The sequence below is a fragment of the Juglans regia genome, chromosome 6, assembly GCF_001411555.2.
Source record: "Juglans regia cultivar Chandler chromosome 6, Walnut 2.0, whole genome shotgun sequence".
NCBI classification, from domain to species: Eukaryota; Viridiplantae; Streptophyta; class Magnoliopsida; order Fagales; family Juglandaceae; genus Juglans; species Juglans regia.
Window position 1 is genome coordinate 3,127,938 of NC_049906.1, and position 21,748 is coordinate 3,149,685.

At 36.9% G+C, this 21,748-nt stretch overlaps 1 protein-coding gene and 1 pseudogene across 1 annotated transcript in view; one reads left to right on the forward strand and one right to left on the reverse strand.

Moving 5' to 3' along the window:
* Positions 1-21,748, reverse strand: part of LOC108990529 (wall-associated receptor kinase 2-like) — a 329,567-nt gene that overhangs the window by 230,885 nt on the left and 76,934 nt on the right. The gene's annotated exons all lie outside the window — the stretch shown is intronic.
* Positions 810-12,835, forward strand: LOC108981213 (annotated as a pseudogene).

Here is a 21,748-nt window from a genome sequence, read left to right on the forward strand (position 1 = left end):
AGTGTTCGCTTAGCCACAACAAGGCAATCATCACCGCTTTCTTCCTCTTGCCTTCAAGGTATTGTCGTTGCTGCCGCTTCAACATAGCCACCATGCCAACCACCGTAGTTCAGTTTCTCCACACTGTCCGAAAGATTGATTGACCCCCGAACCATTGTAAGCTACCGGCCAACCATGTCTCTTCTATCCCGTGCCGCCAAGCATGCAGGAAAAAAAATGAATATGATAAGAGAACTGAGGACAGAGCAGAAAAATGAATAGAAAATGGAGATGGTGGAAAACGGGGGAAAAATAAATCTAGAATATGATAAGATGAAAAAAAAGGAATTCGAGAAGGCTGTGGAAAACGTGAGAAGAAAAATTTATAATATGATAACACAAGATTTCTAGAAGAACAAAAGTAAGGATAAAAAGGACAAAATTCGGTTCAAGCGGCGATGAAAAGAATAACCATCTCGAAAAGAATTTGGTAGAAGGATATGAACTGGAAAAGAATACGGCAGAACCAAAATCCCGAACATAGGAGAACTAAGGACACAAAAGAAAAATGAATAGAAAATGGAGGCGGTGGGAAACATGAAAAAATCGTAAATAGAGTAAGAATGGCAAGAGGGACAGAAATGGAAAAAAATACCAAACGAAGGACAAAATTAGAAATAAAAGATGGACGACACCTCCTTACTTATTGACGCTTATTATATATAAGATATATATAAAATAATTGTGCTGATGCTCTGCGGCTGTTGCTTGCACTCATTTGTTTTAGATATTAATGAGTGTATATATGCTAGGCAAACCATGCGCTGGTAATGAAACGTGCATCAACGCTGATGGAAGTTACACATGTACTTTTCAAGGAGATGGGAGTATTCCGCCCAGAATACGTTACAGAATTATTCCTATCGCACTCGGTACGTATGTATTAGAATTAATTTATGAAAGTTTTTAAATTAGAAATTAAGCAAATAATGAAAAAAGAAGTTTCAAAAAGTATAGTATCTTAAAATATTTTTGGAACCTCGACATGAAGATTTTGTTAGGCTTAATAATTTGTAGCATTTAGAGAACATGTCTCTCTATTAACATTTTTAATATAAATCCTATTAATAATATATATAAATATCCCAACTGCAAGGAGCGTACAGCCAATCCTTTTCCTATTTTATTGAGTTAAGCAGGTGCTAGTGAAGGCCTTGGGGTGTTATTTCTACTTATTTGTGGATGGGTGTCATACAAAGTGGTAAAGATCAAAAGGAAAATGATTGAACGTAGGCAAGAGTTCTTTAAACGAAATGGTGGACTGTTGTTACAACAACAAATATCTCAAAGTGAATTGAATGTTGAGAATACGAAATTATTTAATTCGAAGGACTTGGAGAAAGCCACTGACCATTTTAATTTTAATAGAATACTCGGTCAAGGAGGACAAGGAACTGTTTACAATGGAATGTTACATGATGGAAGAATAGTTGCTGTGAAAAAGTCAAAGATAACTAATGTAGGAAAGCTTTAAGAATTCATTAATGAAGTTGTCGTTCTTTCACAAATTAATCATAGGAACATTGTTAAACTACTAGATTGTTGCTTGGAGACAGAAGTGCCTTTACTAGCTAGTGTATGAATTTGTTCCTAATGGAACTCTTTTGAACTATCTAAGTAATTAAAACGAGGAGTTTCCCCCAACATGGGATATGAGCTTACGAATTGTCACAGACATCGCAGGAGCTCTCTAGTATTTACACTCAGCAGCTTCATTACCCATTTACCATCGAGACATTAAGTCAACAAACATTCTCTTAAATGATAAATACAGAGCAAAAGAAGCAGATTTTGAGAATTCAAGATCCGTTGCTATTGATTAATCTCACATGACTACAGTAGTGCATGGAACTTTTAGATACTTGGATTCGAAGTATTTTCAATCAAGTCAATTTATAGAAAAGAGCGATGTTTATAGTTTTGGTGTAACATCCCGTATTTTAGTATATTTTTACTGAATGAATTATTTTTATGGATTCAAAATTTTATTCTCTTAATTTAAAATTGTTGGATTTTAGTGGGTTATTTTTATGATTTTTAGTTTGTGAAAATTATATTTTGAAGTGCTTTCTTATTATTAAATTATTGTTATACGTTTAAAATCTCTTTATTCTAAATTAATTACTGTGGGATTTAAATTATTTTATTTTCACTTTACCATTACGTTCAAATTATTTCATTTAACTTGTGGTTTTAAAATCGTTTCCATTGGATCATTTTTGTGATCCAAGATGTGAGGATTGGACTTCATTTCTTTCCCTACATTTTTTCTTTTTCTTTTCCTTTTCTTTTCCTTTTCTTCTTTTTTCTTTCTTTTCTTTTTCTTTCTTCTTCCTCCTCTCTCCCGCTCGAGCTCTCTCTCTCCTTCTCTCCGTCCGAACCTTCCCTCCCCCAGCCCCGGCTCCTCCGCTCCCCCTGCCGCCGGCGATCACCCCCTCCATTTTCAGCCTCCCTTGTGCCGCCGTTAGCCACCACGAACCCATTGAAGCCGCGGCGTTCCATGCACCACTGCCCCGCCGTCGCGCCACCTCTGGCCACCATCTTCCTACCACTTCATCCCCGACCTCTTGGCAACCCAATGGACCCAACCCCGGCTCCGATCCGTCATTGGTGAAGCACAACCAAGCCCATCTCCGATTTCGACTTTTTGGCCTTAAAACCACCCTTTGCGCCGCCGCCCACGGCAAACCACCACCACCATTGGCTTCACCGACCTCTCTAGGCCCTACCCTATCAATTTTGGGTCTTGGTTTGTCTCCGTTGAAAAGTGGGTTTTTGAGACCCACGGCCACAATGTATTTTACACTGTTACATTGCTGAGCAGCCACTTCTTGCAGCTTCGTGATCCTTCGGAAATTATTATATAGCACTGTAAGTATTTTCTCAAAGAACTTTCGTGATTTAAATGTATTTTTGCACTAACTCTTTTTAACTGTGAACTGGTTGGTTATGCCGGACTGAGTCCGAGGAGTTCGGGGGTCGGATGGATTGCGGATGGAGTTGATTGTATGTTTGCATTGTGATTTGTTGGTTGTTGGATATTGGTGTCGTGTCTTGTTCACTGCATTTGCACGCATGTTCATGTTTGTAACTGAAAACTGGGTTTTCGCATGATTGCATACATGTTCATGTGTTTATTTGAAAACTGGGTTTTCATGCGAGAAATGATTTTTGGGTGTGTTTGAAACGATTGGATTGACTGGTTTGAGAAAAAGGAAAAGAGACTGTAGGGATGGTGGTAAGCAGGGACGGTGGTAGAGTCCCACCTGTGATTCCCTCCTACGGTGCACGCGATAGAGATGGTGGTAAGCAGGGATGGTGGTTGTGTCCCGCCTGTGATTCCCGCCTACGGTGCACGCGGTAGGGATGGTGGTAAGCAGAGATGGTGGTATAGTCCCGCCTGTGATTCCCGTCTACAGTGCTCTGTTAAGTATTCGTTGTGTGTTAAGTATTCATTGCGTGGAAAGGAACTGTAGGGATGGTGGTAAACAGGGATGGTGGTAGAGTCCCGCCTGTGATTCCCGCCTACGGTGCACCCGATAGGGATGGTGGTAAGCAGGGATGGTGGTTGTGTCCCTGTGATTCCCGCCTACGGTGCACGCGATAGGGATGGTGGTAAGCAGGGACGGTGATAGAGTCCCGCCTGCATTCCCGCCTACATTGTCCGATAAAGGGTTTGTTTTGTGTGAATCATTTTTTTGGGAAAATGTTTTACGGATAATTTGGGCCAAAATGGGATTTTGGCGTGTGTTGGAAATGATCATTTTTCTGGGAAAAAACGGTATTTTATGGCTAAGTGGATTTTGTCGTATGAATGCATGTTGGTTGCATTAATGTATTTTTATCCTTAGAGTTGTTTGGTTTAGGGCTGAGCAAAAATCCGACAATCCGACTCCGAATCCGACTCCGCTCCGGCTCCGCTCCGACTCCGACTTGTCGGATTCGGAGTCGGAGGTTTTTTCCTCTTGAAAGTCGGAGTCGAAGTCGGATTCGGATTCACTGATGATCTGACTCCGACTCCGATCCTCCGCCTCCGACTCCGCCTCCGCCTCCGCCTCCTACGTGTCCCTCCGACTCCGCCCCCGCCTCCGATTTTATACATATTTTATAAAAAGATGTGTTTTTCTATATATTAATTATTTAAATTTTATACAACTATATCTTATATAGTTAGTTAAGCTCAATAATATACTAGTTAAATAATATATTTATACTATAATATATAGACTAAATTGACTAATAATAGTTTAGTATATGACTATAATATACTATAAACACTAAGATGCATAATAACATCAACATGTAATATTGTAATACTAATGAATAAACACTAATCTATAAATTTATAATAACATATAATACTAATGTATAATAACTAAAGAATTATTCATATAAATTACTAATAGTATTAATTACTATATATAAATTAGTAAACCACTTTAAGCCTATATATAAATTACTATACAAATCACTATAGTATTAATTACTAATACTATATTACTATATATTTAGTATAGTGATATACTAGTATTAGACATTAGTGTACTAATACAATTAGTGATATAGTTAGTATAATATTTATACTAATACTGTTATATAGACTATAGTTATAACTTATAGTATTATAACTATATTAAATCACTATAACTTATACTAATATAGTTATATTACTATAGGGTACTATTAAATTATTAACTATAGTGATATACTAGTATTAGTCTTTAGACATTAGTGTACTAATACTATTAGTGATATAGTTAGTATAATATTTATACTAATACTATTATATAGTTATACTAAATTAAAATCACTATAGCAAATACTAATATATAATTATGCTAATCACTATAACTAATAGTAATACTAATATAGACTATAGTTATAACTTATAGTATTATAACTATATTAAACCACTATAACTTATACTAATATATTATATAGTTATACTAAATCACTATAACTAATACCAATATAGTTATACTAATCACTATAACTATATATAGTATTTTTTTTATATAAGAGCCGGAAACCACCTGTCCATTAGCGGCCCCGTCCCAATTTTATTAATCAACCTCACTTATGGCGGAGGAAAACCGTGGTAACAAAACTGACACTCAGGATACAGATCATCCCTTGTATCTAAACCAAAACCCAAAAACAAAGTACAAAACCAACTAAAAATACAGACCCATACTAGTAAAACGAAAACTGGAAAGAAAACAAAACCTGCTTAAACCCGCAAAACAATACCGAACGCCGAACCATACGACAAGACTCTTCCGCACGCAACGAAAACATCTCCGCTCGGAACGAAACCCAGAAACAAACCCAAATCTCATCTATCTCTTCCGCCTAACAGAAGGTAAACCCCATTTATCAACTCTAAGCAACCCCCGAAACAGAGGAGAAACATCCCCCATGCTTTGCCAAACCCCATCACCATCAGTTGCCCCCCTTTTAGCTAACCAATCCGTAGCCCCATTTCCTTCCCTATGAATATGCATAAACCGTATATCCATATTAATGCTCTGAGATAAAAATTCCTCCCAATAGTCCTCCAAATACCAGCTACCACAACGTTGATTATCTAACCATGCCAGAACCACTTTCGAATCCATTTCAACATCTACTGCACTAAAATTCAAATTCTTACAATGTTTAATACCCTCCACTAGAGCTCTCAACTCCCCATAATTACTAGTACCATGACCAATGCTTTTTGAAAATGCTAACAACAGATTCCCATGTGCATCCCGGATCACACCTCCTGCCCCTGCCACACATGGATTCCCAAGACTGCTTCCATCCGTGTTGAGCTTCACACGACCTGACTCCGGCTTAGACCAAGCTATGTACTCATTTTTCTGGTTTTTGATTGGAAGTTGCTGTAAATTAAAACAATTAAGAATGTAACGGTCAGTCTTATTAAATCTCTTAGGCTTTGAAAACCCTTGACAAATAATGCCCACCCACTGTTTGATAGATTGCCACAAAACTTGACCAGTTTCAGATTTCCCTTCCATACGGGCTTTACATCTCCTTGTCCATAGCCTCCACGAAATCACAGTAGGTAAAATACCCAAAATGACTCCAGAATGCGTTGCATTAGCAGCTCTCCTAAACCAACTTAGACATGTTTCATACCAAGTCCTTCCAAGAGGTAACCCAAGCATAACTCCAATTTTCTTCCAGACTTCGGCAGCCACTTCACCAGCAAATAAAACATGGTTTAAGTCCTCATAATTTCCTTGAATGCAACAATTACATCTCGAGACTAAAGGAATACCAATTCTTCGAATTTTATCATCCACGGCTAAAGCCCCATGCCAAGCCTTCCACATAAATACCGAAATTTTTTTTGGAAGAATGGTATTCCAAATCCACTTATTCCCCTGAAAATTCTGACCTCTAACACGAACACAATCCCAAGCTGATGTTGTTGAGAACTTTCCACTTTCACTAAGAGTCCAAATTAACAAATCACTGCCTTCTTTGCAATTTGCAAAAACCTCTAATACCCTCTCTGCAACTTCAGACCCGACAAGCCTCTCTAACCTATCCATATCCCATCCTCTATCCAAAATACAATCTTTTATCTTCAAAAGAGGTTGCTCACTTACCAAAACATTATCAGCAAGAGGCACCTGATCCAACCATTTATCATACCAAAAAAATACATTTCCTTCTCGAATTTTCCATTTAGATTTACTCAAAACTGTAGGGATGTTTCTAACAATCATTCGCCAAAAACTTGTCCCCTTTTTAGGATCCAACAACATCAAAGGTTTATTCCCCACATATTTTGATCGGAAAAAATTTGTCCAAAGAGAATCTTCATGCATCAATTTCCATGCCAGCTTTAAATGAAGAGCCTTTTGCATATCATCAAATGATCTAATACCTAAACCTCCTTCATCTAATGGCATACAAATATTCCTCCAAGCAACCCATTTTTTCTTACCCTTTCCATCCTTTTCTCCCCAAAAGAAAGCACTCATTAACTGATTTAATGATGAAATAATTAACTTTGGAATTTGTAAAACTGCTAATTGATGCAATGCCATACTAGCCAAAACATGTCTCAATAAAATCACTCGGCCCCCAGCTGAAAGTAGCTTCATTTTCCAACCACTAATTTTTCTTTTAACCTTGTTCTCCAACTCTTCCAAATCACTAATTTTCATTCTCCCCGACACAATAGGCACCCCCAAATATTTAAAAGGAAACTTACCTTCTGAAAATCCTGTCAATCGTTTAAGATTCCTTCTTCTAGCCATCGAAAGTTTTTTGGAAAATACATTGCAGTTTTCTCTTTATTAATCAATTGACCAGACCACTTTTCATATGTATTCAAAATATTAAGAAGACACCGAATTGATCGGCAACCACCATTAGTGAAAATGACCACATCATCCGCATACATTAGATGAGATATTAAAACCGTACCTCTAGGTTGAGAAAATTGGCCAAAACTTTTTTCTTCCACCTTTTGTTTTATAAGACGAGACAGAACCTCCTGTAAAATAATAAACAAATAAGGCGACAAAGGATCACCTTGCCTCAATCCTCTACCACCTTTAAAAAAACCTTTTGTAGTACCATTCATTAAAATCGAATACCAAGGCGAAGTAATACATTCCTTAATAAGACCACAAACAGCAGAAGAAAACCCAAAAGATTGAAGTACCATCAATAGAAAATCCCACTCAACACGATCATAAGCCTTAGCCATATCAAGCTTCAAAACCACGTTAGCCCCATGAATTTTTTTATTAATCGAATGGACCATTTCTTGTGTTAGATTAATGTTTTCAAAAATGCTTCTACCAGGAATAAACGCACCTTGCTCAACAGAAATAATTTTATGAAGCAAAACAGCCAAACGGTTAACAATCACCTTAGAACAAATTTTATAAAACACCGAGCAAAGACTTATTGGTCGAAATTTATCAAACCCATTAGGCTTATCCATCTTAGGAATTAAGACCACAAAAGACGACGAGTAAAATCTCGACCATTTACCACCTCTAAAAAACTCTTCCACCGCTTCCATAATATCCATCTTAATAATATCCCAGACACTTTTAAAAAAACCCAAACCAAAACCATCCGGCCCTGGCGCACTATTAGAAGGAATGGAATCCAGAGCAGTTTTCACTTCATTAATCGAAGGAATAGCCCCAAGAATCACATTATCCTCCAAAGAAATAACAGGCGAAATAATATGAGATAAATCCGGTAAACTATGATGACTTTCAGATTTTAAGAAATTTGAAAAATAATTGACAGCGCTTAAATGTATCTCCTCAGGAGATCCCAAATAAGTTCCATCATGTAATCTCATGTCCGAGACTTTTTGTTTCCTTTTATAAGACAAAATCGCATGAAAGAAAGATGAATTTTGGTCCCCCTCCGCCCGCCATTTGATTTTTGCCAATTGAGCCAATCTAATTTCTTCCCTTCGACGCCAACTAGCTAACTCCATATTGGTACTAACAAGATCCTGTTCTATCACCGGATTCCAGTCTTGTTGTAAAGCAGATTCCAAAACCTCAATTTTATTTTCTAACCCCTGAATATGAGCTTCAGTTCTACCAAAAATACCCTTATTCCATTCACGTAAAGAAACTCTTAATTTTTTAAACTTCAAAGCCAGCTTCAGAAGACCAAAACCACCCACCTCCTCTGTCCAAATCCGACCCACAAACTACAGAAATTCTGGATGCTCTATCCACATCTGCTGAAACCGAAATGGAGAATGGTCATACTTAAAAAGATCGGACTGAAATTGAATAAACATAGGCGAATGATCGGAAGTTGATCTCGATAAATAACAATTGTTCATATTAGGAAATTTAGTCAAGCAGCTGGCATTAACTAAACTTCTATCCAATTTTGCCCAGCTACGAGCTAACCCTCTTTGGCCATTACACCAAGAAAATCTTCTACCCGACGACTTCATATCTATTAAACCACAATTATCAATCCAATTATTAAAATCCTCCATAGCCCTTCTCGGACGTGATCTACCACCTCTAAACTCCGAGTCTTCCCTAATAATATTAAAATCCCCTACAACAAGACAAGGTTCATTACCAACCAGTTGACCATTTAGAGACTCCCACAATTCTCTCCTCTCACCCAAATTACATTTTGCATAAACAAAACAACAAATAATTGCGTTATTTCCCACTCCAACGCGAATTAAAATATATTGTTCTTTGCAAATAATTTGCTGAACTGAAATATCATCATGCCAAAACACCCAAATCTTACCAGACTCCCCATCATTCATAATAACCTTATCCATATGTAGGAACCGAGCGACCTCCTGCGCCTTATCCGATGAAGCAAAAGGTTCCATTAACGCAACAATTTTCGGATTATATTTCCTAACCAAATTTTTTAAACGACCTCTAGAAGTACCAAATCCTCTAATATTCCATGATAAAATAGAACCAATCATAAAGAAAATTTATTAGGCCGAGAACTTACCCGATTCGAACTACGAACTTTTTGAAATATTTTCCTCGTTCCTTTTCGCTTAACATTAGCTCCCTCATTCTCCGAAGCATAGTCTTTTTGTTTCGAAAAATGTTCCACGTGAAGCTCCGTATCTGGTTCAGAAACTGTATCCTCCATACATTCAGTATTCTCCTCAGGAATTTTTCGTAGCTCCGGATCAGAAACTATCGGCTCTAAAGCCTTGTCAAAAATCAAATTACTACCCAAATTTTCTGTATCAACATCCCCAGCAAACCTCTCTGCCATCGATCCCTCCCCTGCCAGATTTACCAATTCATTCCTTCTTAATCCCTCTGTTTCTTCTTCTACTATCTCCTCTACATGATAATCCTTACCAAATACTTTATTTTCGTCACTCAACCTAACCTCTATTTCTTGACCCTTCAACTGATCCATATCTACCCCCTCCTTTTCACCCATTTCTTGATCACCATAATCCCGAGTTTGGTCCTGCAACAAAATTATCTTATCTGTATCACCTTGAACCATGCCTGCTTCCATCATCATCACTCCCTTACCTTTATCCAACTCAACATTATTTCCCACTTGAAACTCTGTTTTTTTTCTTTCCGAATCTTTTACATTCTTTCGTATCCAAATCTTTTCTCCATCACTCCGATTATGCAATTTACAAGTACAAGCATTGTGCCCTTGAAGTTTACAATGATTACAAAATGCTGGAAGCGTCTCATAAATGATTTCTTGCTTGCGGCCCGATCCAGGCATCCCAATCCAGAAATAAGAAATAGGTTCTTTTGATGCATCCATCTCCAAACATAAACGAGCTCCATCCGTGCGAGTGGCACATTTGGTTGTATTATCTCTTTTAATGAACTTACCTATCGGAGCAGTTAAAATCTTTAGAAAAGATTCATGATAGAAATTTGGAGGAAGCCCCGGCAGCACAATCCAAACTGGGACCAAAGACGGTTCCTCATCTTCATTAAACTCTGGAGTCCAGTGAAAAACACGATACGAATTCCCATTAATTTCACAAGACTCACGAGATATTGCTTTGATGAAATCTTGCTCATTAGTCATACGAATAAAAACATTTCTTGATCTCCGCATAGCTGTAACCATCGGCATGCATGATAATCCCTAGCGGAGATGTATAAACGACCGGATCACATCCAACGAAGGTCTCTGTCTTATAAACTTCAGCACTATAGAGAACCTAAAAGGTTCCGCAGATCGAGCGATTTCCTCCTTGGTGAACTGAAAACACATTTCGCCATCCACGTACTTTGGCCCACGATGAGGCACCAATAATTCTGGAAGTGGTTGCGGAACCACAGATACCAGATCAGCAAAGGAACGTCGACCAGAATCCTTGCCCGCCATGGCCCCCTACGGGAGACCACGAAGCCTATCTCTCGTCAACTGCTCAAATTCTTGAACCAATCTTGGAGCAATCTTGGAGCTGAACTGTCAAGAAAGCTTCTTAATCTTACTATATATAGTATTAATATCATTGTTAGTATAATATATATTATTAATAATAACTAATACTAATATAACTATTAGTATAACTAATATTAATACTAATACTAATATACTAACACTATTAGTGTATAACTAATATTTATATATATTAATATATATATATATATATATCAAGTATAAGAGATTAGAGATTTAATATATATATATATATATAGCAAGTATATTAGTGTATTACTAATATTTCATATATGGTGCATTTATTTAATATTCATATATAATAATATATATCATATAATTTTTTTGTGAATCTTCATTTATATATATATATATATATATAAAATAGATTAGTATTGTATAGTACAATACGGCGCCGTTTATACTTGTTAATTAATCAGTTCGGAGTTCCATTTCGGCATTTCCCCCTCTTTCATCTTCAATTCTTATTTCTTCTGTCTTCATCTTCAATCTAGCCCTCCCCTCTCTCCGTCTCGCACGCGTCGCAGGCATGCAGCCCTCCCCTGAGTCCCCTCCCTCTCGCAGGCTCGCAGCCCCTCCCTCGCGCAGCTCCTCTCTCAGTCTCTCGCAGCTCCTCTCGCACAGCCCCTCTCTCGCGTAGCCTCTCTCGCAGTTTCCCTTGAAACCCTAGGTCCCGCGAGTCTGTGACCCGTCGTCACCGTCGATGGCCTCTTGAGGTGTATTGCAGCTGTGCAAACACGGAACACCGTCCCTCGAATTCGATCATAGATCAATCACTGCCCATTGAAGATTCGGTAGGTTACCCAAAGTCCAAACCCATGTCTCTGTTTTTGGTAATGTTGATTTTTTCTATGTTTATTTCCAGATTTGGCATTATAGTTTAATACATAACAAAATGATCTCCATAATTTTACGTGTAAACCAAGTGAGGAATTTTGAAATGAAAAAATCCGACTCCGCTCCGACTTCGCTCCGACTTGTCGGAGCGGAGTCAGAGTCGGATTCTGTACGTGCAGAGTCGGAGTCGGAGGTCGGATTCAACCTCCGACAAAGTCGGAGTCGGAGTCGGAGGTTGGGCCCTCTGACTCCGAAAGGGTCGGTGCTCAGCCCTAGTTTGGTTTATACTTACCTGTGGTACCATTTTATGGTATCGCAGATTTTGATGCAGATGAGGATGACGCGCCTTAGCTTGGCTCCGTTGGTGGAGTGATCTGGGATTGCTCCTGTTTATCGAGTTTCGTATTTTATCAATTTATATATTGCCCTTGTAATTTATTTGGGATGACTGTATAACTCTTTAAAGGTAAATTGTTTTGAATATTTGTATTTAAATTCTGGTACATAGTTGACTATCCGCTGCGTTATTTTATTTGTACACCATTGCATGTACACACACTGACACCTCGTTGGGATGTGTGACCATGTTGTCACCATCCTGGTGTCTCGATCCCCGTGTATTTATATAAGGGGGATTGGGGGCGCCACATTTGGTATGGTCCTTGTTGAGCTTTTAACCAGAGAAAAAACTATCTCTTTGACAAGGGCACCAGAAGCCAAAAGTTTAGCCACGTATTTTATTTACTCGATGGAAGAAAACAAATTGTTTGATATTCTTGATAAACGAATTCTTGAGGAAGCTCTAGAAGAAGAGCTTATGACAGTCGCAAACCTTGCGAAAAGGTGTCTGATGAACTTGGATGGAAAGAAACGACCTACGATGAAAGAAGTCTCAATAGAGTTGGAGGCAGTAAAAATATCCCAAAAAGCTTCAAGCCTTAAAATGTGCGAAGGAGATGATAGGCCTACTATGAAGGAGGTGGCAGTGATGCTGGATGGAATAAGAGGTTAGGAAAAGCAAACAAGGAAATAAGCTGATCTTAATACAGAAGAGAGTGTAAGTATTTTCTTAATGCATCCACACACTCTTTGAGCATTGATGTTGGCGTTGGCTGTTCTTCCATAAGTACCATTGATAGTATGGGAAATCAAGGACTAGAACCAACAAATGATGGCATCCATTAGTCCTTCAAAGCTTCAATCAGCAAGCATCTTCCTCCAAATCAATGGATGATGGTAGATCTCGGTCTCTTTGCATGCAGTGTTTAAGTTTTCTCCACCTAGATCCTTTTGTGTGTTCAAAGTTTGCTCTGAAGGTCTGCTTTGCATTACTAAGAGCTTTTGTATGTACGTGTGAGCAAGTCCAGTACTACTGGTCAATTAGGTGTCCTAATTTCAACATGTGTGTTTTAAGTTTTTATTTGTGAATTATGGGTAGATTTATTGTCACTTAAATATTAGTGTTTGGGGTTGAAAGAATTTATACTTTCTAGAAAAGTCAATGCTTTGCAATAGACTTTGGGTAAATTCTCGAAGTGGGAAATGACGTCGTCCTCCATTAACTAGCAAAAACCTGGGGATGCTGAACTGGCCTATTAATATTTCATCCATTTATGTGTCTTTCAAAAGCAAGAACAAATGTCACTTGGTATAATTATTTTAGAGAAATATTTTAATCATAAAAATATTTTATAAAAATAAATTACAAATTTGTAACGCCTCGTTCCTGGAGATCCGAAGAGTTAGCTCTTATTACTCAAGAGCATCTGATCAGCTTGAAATGCTTGGACACTTTTCCTAGATATAAGCTGTACTGACTCGAATTCTTCTAAGGACTTAATTGCCTGCTTAGCTACCTTAGTGGGATGAGTGAATGAGTTCTCAAAAATCAGTTTGTTCCTCCTTATCCATATGCCTCGAGCAATGACAAAGAATATTTCCATTACATTTTGATCAGAAAGAGAGTGTAGCTTCTCAACCAGTTCTTTGAAGCTATCTACTCTGCTAGTTCTTTTTTGAAAAACAATAGGCCCCTGCTCCATACATCCATGGGAGAGATGCAGCTCCACAATGGAGAATCTACAATCTTTTTCTTGAACAAGTCGAATTTAGTAGGTAATAACTCAAGGCATGCTCTCCACAAGAAGACTTTTGTGGCATTTGGAATCTGAAAATACCAGCAACACTCATTCTGCTTATGATCAGCACTTTTCACTGTGAGCAGGCCATCCTTGGTTCCAATCTAGATGAGTTTATCCCTTGCACCTAATGCACTGATTGGGATCTTCAATACTTAGCAACTTCAGTCCCAAGAATATTCCATTGCTTGGTCTCCATATTAATCAACTCAAAGACCCGAGAATTTTCATGCAATATTTGTACAGGAGGAGGGACCTTGTAGCTGGAAGGTCGAGGCAGCCACCAGTAGTTCCAGATTTTAATATCCTGGCCATTCCCTACTCTCCACAAAGATCCTTTCTCAAGCAAGCCCCTGGCAGCACACAAGCTTCTCCAAATAAATAAGGTCGAGAGCCCACTTTAGCTTAGAAAAAATCTGTAAGAGGAAAATATTTCAGCTTAAGAACCTGAGCTGCCAAAGAATCAGGGAATTGAATAAGCCTCCAATCTTGCTTAGCCAACAAATCTAAGTTAAAACTCTCAAAGTTTGTAAAACCCAAGCCTCTTGCCCCCTTAGCTTTTCCCATCTGTCCCCAAGAAACCCAGTGCATCTTCTTTTCATAGTGCATATGGCTCCACCAAAACTGATGCATGACTCTATTTATTTCACTTCGTAAGGACTTAGGCAATTTGAAAACCCCCATGCAATAGGCTTGAAGGGTTTGAACCACAACTTTCAATAAAATTTCTTTACCTGCCTGGGAGAGAAACTTTGTTTTCCAGTTACTAATTTTGCTTCTAATTCTGTCCAAGATTCATTTGAAAGCAAAATACCTTGATCTACCTATTAGAGCAGGTAAACCCAGGTAGTTCTCATAGCAAGAGGTAGATCGAGTCCCTGCAATGCTCAGGATATAGTCCTTAGTAGCCTTCCTTGTACTTGCACTGAAAAAGATGGAAGTCTTGGACTTGTTAAGTTTATGATTTGAAGCATCTTCATATAGTAGAAGCATTTTGTTGATGGCAACCCACCCTTTTACATTTGATCTACAAAATAGTAAACTGTCATCTACAAAGAAAATGTGATTTGTGCGTAGTTTGCCTCTACAGATAGGAAAACCATGAATGTCTTTGACTGTTTCAGCATGATTTAGTAGACTACTTAGCACCTCAGCAACAAGAATAAACAGATAGGGGGATATAGGATCCCCCTATCTAATGCTTCTTGAGGGAACAAAGCTTGCTTGTGGCATCCCATTCACTAAAATTGAATAAGAAACACAAGATATGCAGCTCATAATCAGATTTATCCACCTCTCATTGAATCCTATCTTTTCCATAACCTTCCTAAAAAAAACCCACTCCACCCTTGCCTTACTCATATCCAACTTGATGGCCATGTAGCTTTGTTGCCCTCTTCCGTTAATAGTCACAAAATGCAAGGTTTCGAAAGCAACAATTACATTGTCTAGAATCATTCTCCCTTGAACAAAAGCATTTTGTGGGAAATGATCTGAGGAAGAACATTCTTGAGCCTATTGGATAGCATGTTTGAGACAATTTTGTAGAACACATTACATAATGATATAGGTCTAAAATCCATCACTGTTTTGGGACTTTTCAACTTAGGAATTAACACAATAAAAGTGTCATTTATGAAGGTCAAATCCCCTCCATGGTTGAGCACCTCAAGAGCAACCTTTGTAGCATCACTGCCCACTATCTCCCAGTGAGTTTGATAGAAAACATCTGAGAATCCATCTAGGCCTGGAGAGCCTAGAGGATTCATTTGAAAAAGGGCATCCTTGACTTCCCTTGTAGTGAAACTTATTGAGAGGTTGCAGTTCATGTCCTCAATCACTTTAGGTTGTATGTGCCTCAAGCATTCTTCAATTCCAATAGGGTCTAGTAGTGCTGACAGAAAGCTTCATAAATTCCTTGCACATCATTAATCAACCTGCCATCATCAAGAAACAGATTCTTAATCCCATTTGTCTTTCTTCTTTGGTTGGCACACTTGTGGAAGAACTTAGAATTCCTATCTCCATCCTTCAACCATGACTATTTTGCCCTTTTCTGCCATTTGACATTCTCCTCTTCAAGTAACCTGTCAATATCCTTTTAAAGAGCCTTGATTGCAGCTATATTGGAACCAGTACTTGAGTTCTCCATTGTGGACAGCTGGTTAAGTTTTGACTGAGTTTCCTTCTCATGTTGTCACAGATAGTTCTTGTTCCACTATTCTAGAGATGCCCTGTAATTGCTAAGACTTTTCTGGACAGAGTTCAAGAATAGACTTTGCTGAAAGGACTGATTTGGCCAACTAGATTGGATGAGACTACTACATTCCTCGTGTAAGTTCCAACTTGCTTCAAACTTGAAAATCTTCTCTCTACCCCTATCCTCATGAGGCAATTTCCTGCCTCCACATCTCAAGGACATCACAAGTGGACTATGGTCTAAGAATTGGGTTGCAAGAGTACAAATACCGTAGTTATCAAATAATTCAGTGCAATGCAAATTGCCAAAAGCTCGATCAAGTCTCTCATTTGTGAATTGGCTGCCTTTTCTATTATTGTGCCATGTAAATTTACGACCTTCATAACCTAAGTCTCTCAATCCATAAAACTCCACACAAGGTCTGAATACTTCCATTTGTTGGTAAGGCCTAGTGGCAGCTCCATACTTCTCATGATGATGCAAGATTTCATTGAAATCTCCAAAACATAACCAAGCATTATCTACCTTTGGTCTCATCATCCTCAAAAGATTCTAGCTATCACCTCTTTTGGCAGTTATTGGAGAACCATAAAAGCTAGAGAGCAGTACCTCTTGCTTAGACTCTTCACACTGAAAGGTCATAGAAAATTAGAAATATGATTTTGAGAGTAGGACTTGAGCTTCAATTCAAGGTTACTATTCCACATGAAGGCAATCCACCCAGTCAACCCAATGCTATCCACCACAAAGCTAGAATCAAATCCCACTTTTCTTCTCACCTCCTCCACCCTTTTCCTAATACACTTTGTTTCCATTAAGAAAACAAACTTGGGCCACTTAGTCTTCACTAACAAGTGAAGTTCTCTAATTGTACAGGGGTTCCCAAGCCACTACAGTTCCAACCAAGGCCTATCATTGTTATTGGTGGAGTTGCAAGGCAGCCTCCACCAACTCAGTGTCAATGTTGTAGACATCAAGACCCAGCCCTATTTTTCTTAGCAGGTTCAACCTTATCCACCCATATGCATTCACCCCTATTTTCCTCCTTTCATTTGATTTAGTTCCTAGATCCAAAGAGCCATTTTGATGTACCTCCCTTCCCTTCTTTTTCATTTAGTCCCTCTTTTCTTGGGCTCTTCCACTTTTACAATTGAAAGGTCAGAAACAGAAAGGTCTATTTTGTCTTGGGACATCACATTTAAAGGGGTGTCATGTTTAGAAACATTTACCAAAATTGGGTTCAAAGGCTCAAGTCCCATATGGAAACTAGTCCCCTCCTCTACATGTCCTTTAAGCTCACAGAAGGGAATATCTGTCTGCATATCGTTGGCTGAAAATTCCCCTACAACTGGTGCTGTCGAGATCTCCCTCTTAAGGAAATTGCCAAAATCATTGCAATCAGTGTCCCCTTTTAACTTTATCACATCATTGTCAACAATTGTTGGAAACTCCTTGATTTGCAACTGATTAGTAGTCTTTCCATCTTTGGTCTCATCACAGTTGCCACCAGGAACCTCAGGCTGCAACCACTTTTGCTGGTGGTTTGCACCATTAGCACCACCATAACTATGGGTCTAAAAAATCTTGGAGTTCATCAATTGTGCCCTTAGCCATGGATCAAATTGAGAAGGTTTTGAATTACCACCCTAAAAGACACTTCTCTGCACTTGACACCCTTTTGCATTATAAAATAGGATTCCACAGTGAAAACAGAAGGATTGTAATCGTTCATACTTCATAAAGACCCAATACTTCTGGTCCTCCATCTACTCCCATTTACCATGTAACAAAGGTTTGTTCAAGTCCACGTCAACTCTGACCCTCATGCAATTACCCCATGCCATGGCATCCAAATTAAACTCAACACGTATCACATGACCAATCGAAGAAGCAAGGCTCCTACCAATGTCTTCTGTCATTACTGCCAAAGGCAGACCATGTAACTAAACTCAGAAATGTTCAAACTGAAATTGCACTGCACTCAGCGGAATGGTTTATCAATCTCTTGAAGAGAGACTAGCTAGGTTTCTATCAAAAAACCATGGACGCCTTCCAAGGACCCTATATTTATCAGCAAGAAACTAGAACTCAATGAAAAATCTATGGTCCCCAAGATCCTTAAACTTCACCCATCCATCCAACCTCCACACATGAAACATTTTCACTCGAAAGGCTTCACTGTTAATCTCCCACTCTGCCATCACCCCCTACAACACAGAACTTCCCACGTAAACCACCATCCTTCATGTCAACAGGAGAAACCAAGAAAACTTCGCTTTCCTCCGTGGATAGTTTGAGGTTCTCCCATCTCCTTACTAAGTCCTTTTCCTCCATCACCATACTCACATAAGAAAACACTTTAAAACTCTCACAAGAAGAGACTTGCACCCTTGTGCAGGCAAGGATACTAAAACCTTACTCAGTCTCTAGAGAGAAAGAGAAGGACCACTTCCTAATAATATTATTTTTGATAGTATAGTTCTTATATATTGTGAATTTATTATCGATTAAGAATATTGTTACGATACTATACGTAATATACGTAATATACTATACTTATACACTATGTACACAATACTTATAAAGTATGTACAAGTATATATGCTATACTAGTATAGAGTGCACTGGTATAGTATATATACTAGTTTAGTATTGTTAATATATTAATAAAGTATAATTAACAACTAATTGTATATACTAATATATTATAAGCTAATAATATATGATATACTAATAATACTATGTACTAGTATAGCATATATACTAGTACATAGTGAACTAGTATAATATATATACTAGTATAGTGTTATTAATATATTAATAAAATATAATTAACAACTAAAATTATGCAATAATATATTATAAGCTAATAATATATGCTATGCTAATAACACTATGTATTAGTATATATGCTATACTTGTACATAGTGCACTAGTATAGTATAGATACTAGTATAGTGTTATTAATATATTAATAAAATATAATTAACAACTACAATTATGCAATAATGTATTATAAGCTAATAATTTATGCTATACTAATAATATTATGTACTAGTATGTAGTATAGTATATATAATAGTACATAGTGTACTAGCATACTAATATTATACTAGTGTTATTAATATATTTTTGGGATATATATAATAAACTACCATTATATACTAATATATTATAAGCTACTAACTTATATAAACCACTATTGTTTAAAAACAATATAAGTATGTGATTCATGTTCGAACAATACAAATGTACATTTGAACATGTTGAGGTGATGTTCGAACATTTGAATACACGTTCGAACGTTTTTAAAAATTTGGCGGGACATTTCCCGCATTAATTTTTAGACAATATATGTGGAACCTAATTTCATTCACGTTCAAACGTGTACAACTTAACGGTCTAACATCACGCCTTAATGTTCAAACCATAAATTATATGTTCAAACGTGAATGAAATTATTGGCAAGATCTTTCCCGCGTGAATTCTAGGAAACCTGGCCCGACAACGTCATCAACATAACGTTCAAATGTTTTTAGTCTACGTTCGAACTTAATCTGCTTGATCTGTGCTTATTGTGGGGATTATTAACGTTCACATGTTAACATATGTACATGCGAACGTTTGTACTTGTTAAAAATTAGGCAGTTCTTTCAGCTGGAACCTAAAATTTCACGGAACGTTCGAATGTATTAAACGGTCCTTTTTTTAATGCAATGAATTTTCATTCAAAATATCGCTGCAATAACTTGTATGAAGACTTAATACGTTGTTGTTCTTCTAAAGTAGACCTATTGTAATGACCAAAGTCGCTGTAATAAGTCAAAAAAATTCAAAAAAAATTATGACATCCCAGACAAGTCTGGGGCGTCTTTATTCTGCATGGGTTGAAGGCAATTCATTCCATTTGCCTTCAACCCATACCCGAGATAGAGATATATATATATATATATATATATATATAGTAAATATGTTGTGATTAACCACAACAGTGGAGTGATTTGTGCATATATTGTGAATAAAAAAGATATTATGAAAATATTGTGAGCATATTATGATTTTTTCATATATGTGTGAATTAAAAAATATTTTCTAATTTTTTATTATGTTTTCATTTGTGATTGTTGTGAATGTAGGAGATACAATTAGGAGCTAGAAAATATAGGAAATGTAAAGAATTCATAATTAACTAATAAATTACAAATTAATAAGATATTAAGCAATATAAGTATATATTGAATAAGATATACTAAAAAAATTTTAAAAAAATAATTAATATATATTAAACAAATACTATATATTAATAAGATGGTAGATTATACTATATAACTAATAAACTAATATGATATTAAACATACAAAGTATATTAGAATTTTATAAACTTTTGCAGAGCATACAGGGATTATAAATTTTTTTGGGGGGGGGGAAGGCATTTTTTATATTTATAAACTTATGATTAAAAATTAGGATATATTTTGATTTTTCAAACAACTAATTTGGGGCCATGATAATTAATGTAGGTGCGCCACTGTACTCATGATATTTATTCATTTTTCGCTCGAATAATTATTTAACACCCATCCTTTATTAATAATATTGTTAGTCCAACAAGGACAGCTATATATATTATCTGACCATCTTCCTACGTTTGATCAACATGGGCTCATTGGCTCATTGATAAAGATTTTATCCTTTTTTCCGGTTGGATCATTGGCTCACTGCAGATTACATCTATATCATGTCCTACTTGAAGATAAAAAATTTAGAAATCTTAAAGACAATAGTAGCTAGTAATGCTAGTGGGAGACTTCTCCAAAAAGAAAAGAAAGACTTCCTTTAGGAGTCATTCCATGATTGAGCTCTTGAAGTATTGCGTAGGTGGAAACTTTTACTTTCCCAGTCATGAATTCACTTGATGGGATTATTATTTTGGCCACTTTTATATTTGGATAAGATGTCCTTTGTCTGATCAATTGCTAGTACTCTTGTACGTAGACCTATATATATTTGCATGGGATCGATCAAACTTATTTGCGTGCGTTAATTTATTCCACCTGTGTTTCCTTTTCCCTGTTTTCGTTTTTCTTTTTTCTCTTTTTCCACATCAGAAATATTTGTTTCGCATATTTTAATACGTACCTTTTTGGTATTCGCTGCTGCATGGAATATTATACCTAATACTAAATTTGTAGCTCACAATGATAAGAATAAGAAATCTTTTGCTTATCCAAAATTAAAAATATTACTTTCGTTATCCTAGAATAAGTGATCATCATATTTTGTTGGACCATTAGCTTTTACAGATCACCTAGCTAGTGTGGGGTCAAGCTAATTTGCGTTTTTTCTTTTTTCCTCTTTCCACATGATGCATGGTTTCCTTCAAATTTCTACTTCTTTCTGTATATCTTTCTGATCATCTTTCCAAATCCTTCCAACTTTTCTGAACGGAGTAACTAAGATATTTTGAAAATAAAGTTATAGTTATGGTTTTTTAAGTATAAACATCAACATGTAAATCTTTTAAAATAAGCATTATCTCTTCATCAATGAATATCATCACGTGATTAAAAAAATATTTATTACTTTT